Source organism: Molossus molossus, unplaced genomic scaffold (genome assembly GCF_014108415.1).
Source record: "Molossus molossus isolate mMolMol1 unplaced genomic scaffold, mMolMol1.p scaffold_m16_p_1, whole genome shotgun sequence".
NCBI lineage: Eukaryota > Metazoa > Chordata > Mammalia > Chiroptera > Molossidae > Molossus > Molossus molossus.
This window is the reverse complement of record NW_023425344.1, coordinates 221,206,524-221,218,464: the sequence shown is the minus strand read 5'-3', so window position 1 is coordinate 221,218,464 and position 11,941 is coordinate 221,206,524.

The window sequence follows — 11,941 nt, the reverse complement described above, 5'->3', positions numbered from 1 at the left end:
TGGTTATTATTATTTTTTAAAATCCTCATCTGAGGATATGTTTTTATTGATTTGAGAGAGAGAGACAGAGAGAAACATGGATGTGAGAGAAACCTTAATTTGTTGCCTCCTGTATGTGCCTCAACCTGGGACAGAACCCACAAGTCAGGTTCTTAACATTTGCAGCCACTGGAGATGAGAGGTGGGTGGAGGGCATTTGTCCCTTCTTCCATAACCTCCTACAGGTGGGATATTAGAAATGGCCAAGGCTACAGTCTGCCAAATCTATGACCATTTATCAGCAGGCAGCACAAGAGTCCCTGGACTGGCTTCCAGGGAGTCATGGAGTTGGCCTGTCTGGTTTTTGCACGTCATTCATGCGAGGGCCCAAATCATCTGCTTGCCTGTCTCCATTTCTTGAAAACCACTTATTTCAGCAGTGAAAGATTGTTTCCAGCATCCCTCAAACCCATTCAGACTGCTGGTGTAGATTGGGATGGTGGCTGAAATGTTTATGTAACCACTCTCTAGAGTGTGGGTTCCTGATTAGAGTGCTTCTGATGCTAACTAACCACTCTAGAGGTGAGAACTATGCCCATGCTACATGGAAACGGTTAAAAATAAATTCCTACAGAGTGCATGTCACAGCTTTCCAGTCTGTGCCTGGTTCCCTGAGCAGCACCATGGGAAAGAATGGGGACCTTGAAACTGACCAGACCTCAGTTCAAGTGCCAGCTTTACCATTTCTGTGCTGATATAACCTTGGGGCGCTTGCAGAAGCTTTCTGAGTCCATTCCTCCTTTGTAAAATGGTGACAATACTCTTGACTGTTAGGGTTGTTGAAAGGATTCAGTGAGATAGTGTGATGTCTGGCACAGTAGCAAGTTCTGTATAAATGGTAGCTTTTGTTACTCACTCTTTGAACAAATATTTGCTGGAGGTTTAATGTTTACCAGCTGCTCTACTAGGTTTCCAGATATCTACTCTACTACGTCAGAGGTGGTATCTGTTCCCAAGGAGTTCTCTTTGTTATAAGATTGCCATAGATAAGCAAGATGGCCTGAGAGAGAAAAATAATTAGGAGAGCGGATGAAATGTTTGACAATTCATCTTCCCGATGTCCTGGGCTTTCAAGAGACCCCACTTCCCAACCCCACTTGTTTTCTCTGAGTCAGGCCCTGGGTTCCAAAGAGACCCCTCCTGCTTCATTGAAATCCTCCCAAATTAAGCACCCATTCTTCTGCCTTCAGGGCCGGGTTCTGTTGCTGTTGGAAAGAGGGTAAAGGGAAAGAGGGAGAGGAAAGAGAAGGGGAAGGGCTCTCAGATTCCCAGGAGCCCTGGGCCAGTCCTGGTCCAGCCTTCTGCCTCGGGGGCTAGGGGCAGAGCTTGGTAGATCTTGTGTTACAGAGAGGTAGGGGGGCTAGTTCTACTGCTGATTCTCTGGAAGCAGCCAGGGCAACCATGAGCTGGGTCAAAGAAGCTCAGAGTCACCATCCAATTGGGACTGGGAAGGCAGTAATCAGACATGCAAAGAAGTGTAGGGTACATGGTAAGAAAATGAGTTGGCCCTGAGGCAGTAGTGTGTGTGTGTGTGTGTGTGTGTGTGTGTGTGTGTGTTGGAGGACATGTCCTAACTGAGCATGGACAGACTCTTCTTTCATTTATTAGTTCAGTTACTCATTAACACATATTTACTATTTTCCAGACACTGGGTGAAGAAACAAAGTGTGATAAGTATGACCAATAAACTCAGGGCACAGGCTTCGGACCCAAACATGCCTGCCGTTGAATCCCGGCTCTTCCCAGCAGGGATGATGGGGAAGAACTGATGCCATTACCACATAGATCACTGCAAATGATCTGTTCAGGGCCGCAGTGGGCTCTGGAGCCAGAGAGCCAGGTGGACGATGGGGAGGGGAGGGATTCTTCATGTGTAAAACAGGAATCAGAATTCTTTCCTTGCAGGGTGGTTGTAAAGGTGGATGGAGGTAAAGGGTCTGCCCCAGTGCCTGGCATATTATAAGCTCCTAGTGAGTGTTACTAAATGAAAGTATGAAGAGGTAAAGGGTTGGCAAGATGCCCAAAGACTAGGGGCTTGGAAACTAAGAAAGGGGGGTGGGTGGAAGGAGGGTCTGGTGGAGAAGAACTCCAATGAGAAAGTAGGCAGTTCTTCCCCATCTAACCTCATGTCATAGAATTCTGGAGGCGTTGATTAGAATATGGATTCAGATCTCGGGCATTGGGATCAGCAGGCCCAGCGGTCGGTATATTCACGTTCCTTGGACCGCGAGGGTGCCTGGTAGTGACTGGTTTGTCATACGTCACATTCCAGCACTCCAGTGATCTTCTCAAACAGCAACCATAGAGGAGGAACAGAAGGTAGAACTGCTGTAATTACAACATATATCAGTGCAAAATGATCTGTCCAGTGCAGCTGTGGGCTCCCCAAGCAAGAGAGAGCCAGGAGGAGGGGGTGGGGCTCAGCAGGATGGAGGCAGAGAGGAGACAGAGGAGATGGCAGGGAGGGAGAAATAGGAGCTAAGTTTGGAGCTCATGGAACTCAGGGATGAAGACCAGGTAAATCCAGCCCTCTGATTGGGATTCTAGATCATTTTACAAATTACAACATCATGGTTTTAAACCTGCGGTCTTATTTTCATCATAAATAATGGCTGCTTACATCAGGTCACAGTAAGGGCTGGACAGGGCTCAGATCCTAGTAAGTGGCTGGTCTTAAAGCAGCCTGGAGAGCCCATGTGAGAAGAGATCCCAGGGTTCTAAGAAGCCAAGGAAATTCAGGCCAGTTAGGGAGCTGGCATGGCCCCTTGGCTCTAGACACTTGCGTTCTCAAGGTGACGGTGTTTGGTCCCTGGAGTCCTACTTCCAGAATCCAAACCCCAGCTCTGGCATTCAGCTCAGTACTGGCATGTAGGAAGTACTCAGTAGATGCTGGCCATTATTATTATCTCTTCAGCTGATGACAGACCCAAGCTGAGAGAGAGAAAAGTCTTCCTCCCACCCCTACCTTACCCCACACTCAATTCGGCCTGAGTTTCCCACTAGCTCATCTGAGTTGGACAGTGTGAGAGGTCTGATGAGCCAGGGTTCTGCTTTCATACATTTAACGCACATTTGGGGAGTGTCCACTGTGGGCCAGAATGTAGGGGAGGGAGAGTGTGGAGGAATAGGTGGCTCACTCCACAGCAAGCTGGACATTGGAGGGTCTCTTTGCCTCCCCTCCTGGAAGCAGCTGCTTCATCTGGCAGGAAGTGGCCCACTGTCTGGGGTGGACCTGCACGTAGGGCTGTGAGTGTGCTTCCTCTGCTTCACGGACGGACAGACGGATGCATGCATTGCTCTGCAGGGTGCCTTCCAGGCTGAGTGGTTGCTACTGGAGTGAGCCAAGAAGTGCTCCAGGGTTCAAAGGGAAGGGAAGACGAGATATATGGGAATAGATTGAGAAGACACAACCCTTGCGGCTCTTCCTCTCCTTCCTTCAGTGGCTTGGCGTGAAACCAACAGGTTCGTTATCTCCTTTGATCAATCAGGCCTTTGTCTTGTGCTTCTGATCATCATGCTCAGGCTCAGGGTTTTTACTAGAAGTGTCAGGGAAACTCTCTTTGCTAGTTGCTTTTTGTGAGGGGAAGTGGGGTTAGTCCAGATGACATAACCTTTCTCCTGTCAAAGTCCTCGTGGTGACCATTGACCCGCCAGGACATCACAGGCTATCTCTCAGTGCCATCTAGTGGTCAGGATGGCTTGTCTTAAAATTTTTTTTTTTCCAATTACAGTTGACATACAGTATTATATTAGTTTCAGGTGTTCAACATAGTGATCAGATATTTATATTACTTAGGTGATCATTCCAATAAGTCCAGTACCCCCAATCTGACACCTGAGATGGCTTTTTTTCTTAAAGGACCCTGGGCTCCAGCATTTCTACTCCCATTCACATCTAGGGCCAGATCTGTTCCCTTCTGCTCTGACCAAGACATGCTTTAGTCACCTCAGAGGTGGTTGAAGGGGCTTCAAGCTCTACCTAAGGTGGAGACTTTAATCTCTGCATACTTTGTTCCTGTTCTATACTGCAGTTTCAGGGAAGGGGATTGGAAAACTTAGTGTTATTAAAATATGAGGGTGAAGTAGGGAAAGATGGAAAAAGCATTCTCCCCCTTCCCAGCTCTGGATGCCTGGCTCCAGCAGTGTACAGACCATCAGCCTGGCACTTATCCATGCCACCCAGTCATGCCATGAGAGCAGGAGACTGAAAGAGTCTCTTCTGTGCAAAGCCCAAGCTGTGGATTAAGGACCACCTTTGCTCTGCCACAGATGAAGTGACAGGACATGGAGCTGAAACCAAACTGCTCAACTCAGAATATCGAGGGAATCCACGAACTGGGAGCTTTGTTCATGTAGAAGGGGGCTCTGGAGTTTAAAGAGAAGTGCTATGCCCAGTATACCTTCCCAAAAGGAATTTCCTCATATGTAAGTTCTGCATTTTGTGATCCAGGTCCAGAGGAGGGAATACTAGTCCTTCTCCCTTTATGGAGTAGGGTCCACCCAAAGAAACCCGGTAGAGCTGGCAGACAGGTCTCTAACATAAGAAGGAATGTTGGGGATAGAGCAGAACACATAGATTCCAAGGACAGGAAACTGACAGGCATTGCTCAGGCGAGGACATAGGGCTGCTGTTCCTTCCAAACTCCACGCATCGCGTCGCCCCTTTGGCCACCGGGGAAACTCCCAGAGGGCTTCTGGAGAGGTCTGATCCTGAAAGCACGAATTTCCCTGCAGGGCGTTGGGATCATTTCTATCTAGACCCAGGATCGCTGGAACTAAAAATACTCTTGGGAAGAGCACGTTTTTGGGGGAAGCAAAATTTTAGTGTCGATATAAATCCCTTGGGACATTCAAAGTAAGAAATTCCCTAAATACAACTGCCATTCAAAGCCAGTGAGATAGTAATGTACATATGCAATAATGGTCATGGGGTCAGAAGTCATTCATAGAGGTGAGGGTCACCAAAATTTTTCTAGGACCTTTTCCTCCACTCTCAATCCCTGCTTTCATGGACATGGTTTTATGATTCTTGTGTCCTTTCTTGAGCTACATCATTTAGTATTTCTCACAATCTGTGTTAGAAGAAGAATGGTTGAAATGACTATATTGTCCCCAATATTTATTAGCAGCAATAACAAAATAGAGAAAAAGACACAACCTGAATATCCATCAACTGCAACCTACTAAGTAAATTATTATGACTCATCTAGAAAATATAATACTATGCAGTCATTAAATTTATGTTGAAGAATTATATTTAGTGACATGAAAAGATACACATTACTTAATTTCAGGAGAAACAATTTCTAGAAAACTATATAATGACTAATTTTGTGCAAAATTGTGTATATGTCTATACATAACTATTTGTATATCTATGTGTGTGTGTGTGTGTGTGTGTAGATTTTTTTTCAAACATTAACAGTGATTATCTTTAGGAATAGGAATTTGTTATAATGTTTTTTGTTTCTGTTTTGTTCTTTATTATATAAATGTTTTATAAGAAGTATGAATCATTTTTTAAAGAAAGCTATTAAAATGTTTTAAAACTATTGATCTCATCAGTAAAATAGAAAGCTGAGATTCGGGGAAGTTGAGAAATAATTCAATAAAGCCACAATCTGCCAGTCCAAGAATCAGAATTTTCCCAAATAACTTTCCATCCCTCAAGTTTAATGCCAGTCCCTCTGAGTGACTGCCTCTAACTGGTTAAAATCTTGGGGAGGGATATGACCAGTGGAAACGTGGGACAGTGGGGGGGTCAATGTTCAGATCAGAGGGGACTCACATGCTTTTGATATTGCTGGATCTCTGTTACCTCTTCAGAGCAATTAAGCTCTGACCACAACAGCGTTACTGGATTCCTATTATACACCATGTCCTTGTGGTCTGGCAGTTGTCCAGGTCTTCAAAGAGCAGACACAAGTCTGGGAACAGAGTTAAGTTGGGCCTAGTTCTAATCCAAACCCGTCTTACATCCTGCAAGGGAAATGCCGTGTCCAGCCACGTTCTCCCCTTGAGGAAAGAAGGAACGTAAAGCTAGCTGGGCAGTCCAGAGGCCGGACACCTGGCCAGGAGCAGCGTGGTAAATGAGTTCCAGGAGAAAGTCTGGAGTCGGTCTTCCTTCCCTCTCTCCCTTCTCATTCTTCCATACCTACCCCTGTGCCTCCACACTCCTTCCCGGCAGCACCGGAGACCCTCGGGACCCTTCTTTTGACATTCTTAGAGTTCTGGAACATCACCCAGCTCTATGCAGCCTGGTGGGCTTGTAGTAGTTAGGACCCACTGGGCCCAGTGTCTTCCTGGACATCCAACTGGGATTCAGACAATACGAGCTCAAAGATATGCTACAGTAGTTGTCTCCATGATACCAAGGCCCATAAGGGCACTCCCGGATCGCGGTGAGGCCCTGAGCAGTCCGTTTCCTCCGCAGGCTGTGCACGCGGAGCACAGACGTGCGGCTCCAGCGCAGAGCACTTGGCACCCGTGTCCTTCCTCCGTGTTACTAGAAACCCCACGAGTCTTCCCTTCCTGTCCCTAGACCCTTCTACTGCATTCCCCGGGCGGTTCCAGTCCTAGACAGCTGACATTACTGCCCACAGGTATGGACAAAGCCACCAAAGATGGCATCGCCACCTTCCCAGGTTCTTTTGACAGGGTGTGCGAATACTGGTCAATTCTGAGCCAAAGCCTGAGAGTTTACTTTACAAATAGAGGGAGGGAGATATAAAACCAGACATGGAAACAGCCCCATCACAGAACACAAATAATCACATTTTGCTTGGCTTGGAGGTGCAGAACACGGGGCAGTGCTTTGTTACAGACCAGTGTGTATTGTTCTCACATCCACATGGCAGTCTTTTCACCTGTCTGACCCTAATCCTTGGCGCAGTACATGGTACCTCAATGGTTGTTGAATTGAATAACAAGGTCTTTGCAATGGCGCAGTGCTAGGGAAGCCCATTCCTCACAACGGTGCGGTGCTAGAGAAAAGAAAACACTAAGTACACACATTAATTACTTAGCCTCTGAGACTAATAGGACACCTCTAGTGAACTAATTTCCCAGACAAGATAGAGTCTCTGGGATCATCAAGCCTCAGGCTTATGCAGCCTTTCCTGAAGGTGGCAGAATTGTCCTAGAAGGGCCAAGATGGGAAGGGTAAAACGAATTGAAACAGGTTTTATCCTACCCTGCGCGAGGCAATCTGCACCCCCACCCCCTAAGCTGGGCTGTTTCTCAGCCAGCTCCTGTGGGAGAAACATTCTGACTCAAATTTACAAAAAGAAAGATTTTTTTTCTCCTTCTAACCCATCCCAGGACCTGGTGGGGCCAGGAATTGGGGCTTGGATGAAATGTTGTGATAGAAATTCTTAACCTATTAATGTTGCCAAATCCCCAGATATCCTTCTGCAATCCTTTAGCGTCTGGCTGAAATTTCTCTTTGAACTGATATAGTGAAGTTGGGACAGGCACACAGTGTCCCCCTGTCCCCCGGGCAGAATGGCTTAGATAGCAGCATAAAAGCTTTTAGTTGCAAAGCCTTCTCATAACCAGGCTTCCCTTAACAATAATCCTTTGTCCCTCCTCAGACGACTAAGCTCCTTGTATCCTGGCAAAGGGAGGCACGAAGGGGAGGTGACCAGCTTGGAGTTTGGTTTCTAATCTCTAGGGCAGAAATTCTTTCAAATTTGCCCAGCACCTGGGCTGACTGCTGAGTTGGAAATGAGAGCAGCTGGGGAGTGGGGGTGGCTCTCCCCATGATTTCCAAGTTTCATAATCAACTCTATCCCCCCGCCCAAATTTACAACCTTCACAGTTAAACCCACACTTCGAAGTAAAGAGTAGCGTAGTTTCAATGTATGTTTGCATTTTCACTTTAATTTCTTTTAGCAATGGCCTCTCCTCCCCACCTTAATTGACTGCTAGTCTCATGAAACTACACTAATTTTCAGGGCTGTCTTCATGCACACACATTCATGTCTTAATGCTTTATGGATGAATTCACATGGTCACAGAATGGCGAGGTCTTCATTTTCAGGCTCAAGGTGTTCATAAATACTGCATAGTCCTTATCCACTGCATTTTCTTTGTGATGGCTAAAAAAAGAGAGAGGACATGACTTTTAAATATCCCCAATGCAGGAACACACATTCTTTTGAGAGCTCTGTGAAATTACATATCCCTTTCCCACGTAGACAGATGGACAGCAAACCTTCTGATAAAGCTGCAGTTAATTTGACCATTTCTCTAGGGCCTAATTCCTCACCCCCCTCACCCCCCCACACCTCCGCTGGTACCCCTTTCCAACCCTCAGAGGCAATTTATAAACATTCAAGGACACCCTTAGCAACCTTTTGCACTTGCTTCCCTTGTCAGCATTCACCCGTTCCTGGGCACAGCTCAAAGTGCCAAGGCCTACAAAACGCCTGCCTGTCCCCAGCTCTGTACCTGCCCCAGAACAAGCAGTTTTTATTCAGCCATCTACGCTTTCCTGACCCAGGATGCTTCAGAGCTTCCTGCTACTTTCTTGTGTTTCTCTTTTCACCTTCTCTCACAGGGATATATTTCCTGTGCTGCCTGTCCACCGCCCCTCCCCATGTCATGGATATTCACTTTTGGGGGCACTGCATAGCAGCCTTTCTCTACCTTTGGGTAACTACTTTAATTTCTCTTTCACTGCTTACCTCTCGATTATGATGTGGAGTGTTGGTAGAGCTTATGTCAGAGTATTCTGCTGGCCCTTCCCTGGCCAAGAGGTGGATGCATGACTGACTTTAGGCAAATACGACTCTTTCACACTTGAGCGGAAGTGATCAAAAGATTGAGGTTGTTCTGGCAGAAGAGGCCTGAGGAGACTTTCAACTACTTCCTGTTATCTGGGCTCCTAAAGCTGTCCTGGTCCGACCTATTCAAGCCTATTTTGCCAGCATTCCCTAGAGATCCATGAGCCACCTGATCATATCCTTCCAATAAATTCCTTTTAGACTTAAGGAGCTAAAGTTGGCTTCTGTTGCTTGCAACCAAATAATTCTAAATGATACTGGTTCACACTCCTTAGCCTCTTTCCTTCCTGTTTCGAGAAGGGGCTGTTACCGTGTCCATGAGTAGATGAGTGGATGAAAATAGCTGTGGTACATTTATACAATGAAATACTACTTGGCCATAAAAAAGAAGGAAATCTTACCCTTTGGGGCAGCATGGATGGACCTGGAGAGCATTAAGCTAAGTGAAATAAGCCAGTCAGAGAAAGACAAGTACCATATGATTTCACTCATAAGTGGAATCTAATGAACAAAATGAACTAACAAGCAAAATAGAGACAGACTCATAGATAGCAGGCTGATAGCTGTCAGGGTGGGGTTGGGGGACTGAATCGGGGAGTAGAGGGATTGAGGCAAAAAGAAAAAAAAAAGAGACAAAAAGCTCATGGACGCGGACAAGTGTGGGGACTGCTGGAGGGAGGGAGGAGCGGGGTAGGCAGAGGAGGGTATAGGGGGGATAAATGGTGATGAAAGGAGACTTGGGATGGTGAACACACAATACAGTGTACAGATTATTTGCGGTGGAATTGTGCACCTGAAACCTGTATAATTTTGTTAACCAGGGTTACCCCAATAAATTCAATAAAATGGAAAAAAAAAGAAGGGGCTGTTACAAAGATACTCCTCCATTTTCAAACTCCCACAAATTACCTTGACTCCTTCTCTTACCGGCAAGGCCATGCCCATAGTTTTAAAAAGACAAGACCCTTTCTGCCCTTCTAAAGAGCTAACCATGCATAAAGGGGTTGCTTTTGCCCACCATAAATACTTTTCTTGGTGACTTTCAGGGGAAACAGAAAGATTTCTGTATGCTTGTTAGAGAGCATTGGTTCCCGGGGTTCCTCCTGTTCCCTCTCACCCAGCTCGTTCTCTTGTCAAGCTGGTCCAAATGATTTCAGACTTAAGACTGACTTTGACTCCAATGCTTCCTCTGCTCCTGCCTCACTTCTCTCTTTTCTAGCATCTGGGACAGACTATACATAGTTCTCTCTTGGCCTCTAATTTCCACACTCCGGCTCCCTACCAGGTTCCTCCCGATCTGGCTGCGGGCCCAGTCCTTCCACTGAAAGCATCCTCATGATCCACATCTCTCCTGACTTATGGTCAGAGGGCAACCCCCGGGGAGCCAATTCTCACTAACACGTATACAGAAAGTCAAGAAAATTATGTATAGTGGACAAGAGCAACCCCTTCATGGGTGGTTTACTTTATAGAAGGGTAGGAAAGCTCTTGTCTTTCAGACAATATGGCTAAGAACCTAACATATTCAGGGCATTTTGGAGACTACAAAGACACTTGAGAGACTCTCTTTTCCCCTACTTAGTGGTAGGAGAGAGATGTAAGGAGAACTACCATCAACTGCCTCTGTGACGGGTTTTTAACCATGTCTACGTGCTTTGTGCTATGCTAAATACCTAACATGAATCATCCTATTTATGCTTATAACAGTCATGGGCTTGGTTATTATTGCCATTCCCATTTTGCAGATGAGGAAATAGTCTCAGAAAGGTTAAATAGACTGGTTTAAGCCATCTGGCCAGGATGTGAAGCCTGAATCAAATCCAGGTTGCTTTGATAAGACAAGAAGACAAAGGAGGGCTGGCATCCTTTGGGGCTTGGTTTGTCCCATGGCCCTCCAACTCGGGTCTGTACTTGGACCAGTACACCACTATTACCGTGCCTACCTGCACCCAGGGTCACCCTCCTCACCCATTCACACAACACTCTATGTATGTCTCAACCTTCTTTGGGTGAAAAGCCAGGGGACTACTCGCTGCATTTTTAGGTCTGCTTCCGCAACAGGCTGCTCTGTCCTGTATACACTTGATGTCATTTGAAATCTTCTAGGTGAAGTTAGAAAAGATCTCGGGTAGGGTGCCAGAAGACCTGGGTTTGAACTGCATTTTGCCTTTACTAGTAATATAACCTTGACCAAAACATGTAATCTCTCTCTCCCAATTTTCCCATTTATAAAATAGGGATAAAAATAGCTACTTTACCCAAAGAGAGAAGATATGTCAATTGTAAAGCATTGTTTAAATTTTTATTAGGAAGAAATGATTCCTAACTTAGGAATGAGGAAAATCCAGATCATGAAGTTAAGTCCACGGGAAAGTTGGATGAAGTAGAGACTGTCTGATGCCAAGTCCTGTGCCTTAGTTCCTAACTCTTCCTTCTTTTTTGTTCTGTAACCGGCACCATGTCTTATGTATGCTATGGCTTCTATACTGAGGATGAAAATACTAATATAAGAAAGTATTTTCCTAGACGTCACCGTTTATTTTTTGTCTCTGATTTTTAAAAAAATTCACAATTTTTGTGGGCCCTAAAATATTGTAGGCTCTAGGCACTGCATCTCCTGTGCCTAAAGGCTAAATCACCCTGAATTCGGATCTTCTGCCTTTCCAGCCCATTGTGCAGTGCTGCCTCCCAGGGATGGGGGTGGGCAGTGCGAGGTCGGGGTGGGGGTGAGGGGGATAGGTTAGGGGGGTGTCAGCTGCCAGTCACAGACTGAGAACCAGAGCAGGAGAACTGGGCCTCCAAGGCAAAGAGGCACAGGGGAAGTCCCTCTTCAGTAGGTGGGCTTTGCTGCCAGATTAACTAAAACCACTTCTTGCCAAGGTGTTCCCGAGAGAGGGCAGTCTCTTGCCTCTTGGACAGTGTTCTAGGGACAGCTCACCTGCCTCACTGTAGCACTGACCCTTTCTCTTCACTCCCTGCAGAGTAACCCCAGCAGAAAACACTTTTCTGTTATCGAAGACCGACTGTGCACTGAGAATTTTATGTATTATGTTACTGAGTCATCAAAATATACTTATGAAATAGGCAATACTGTCTCCTCCTTACAAAGGAGGAAC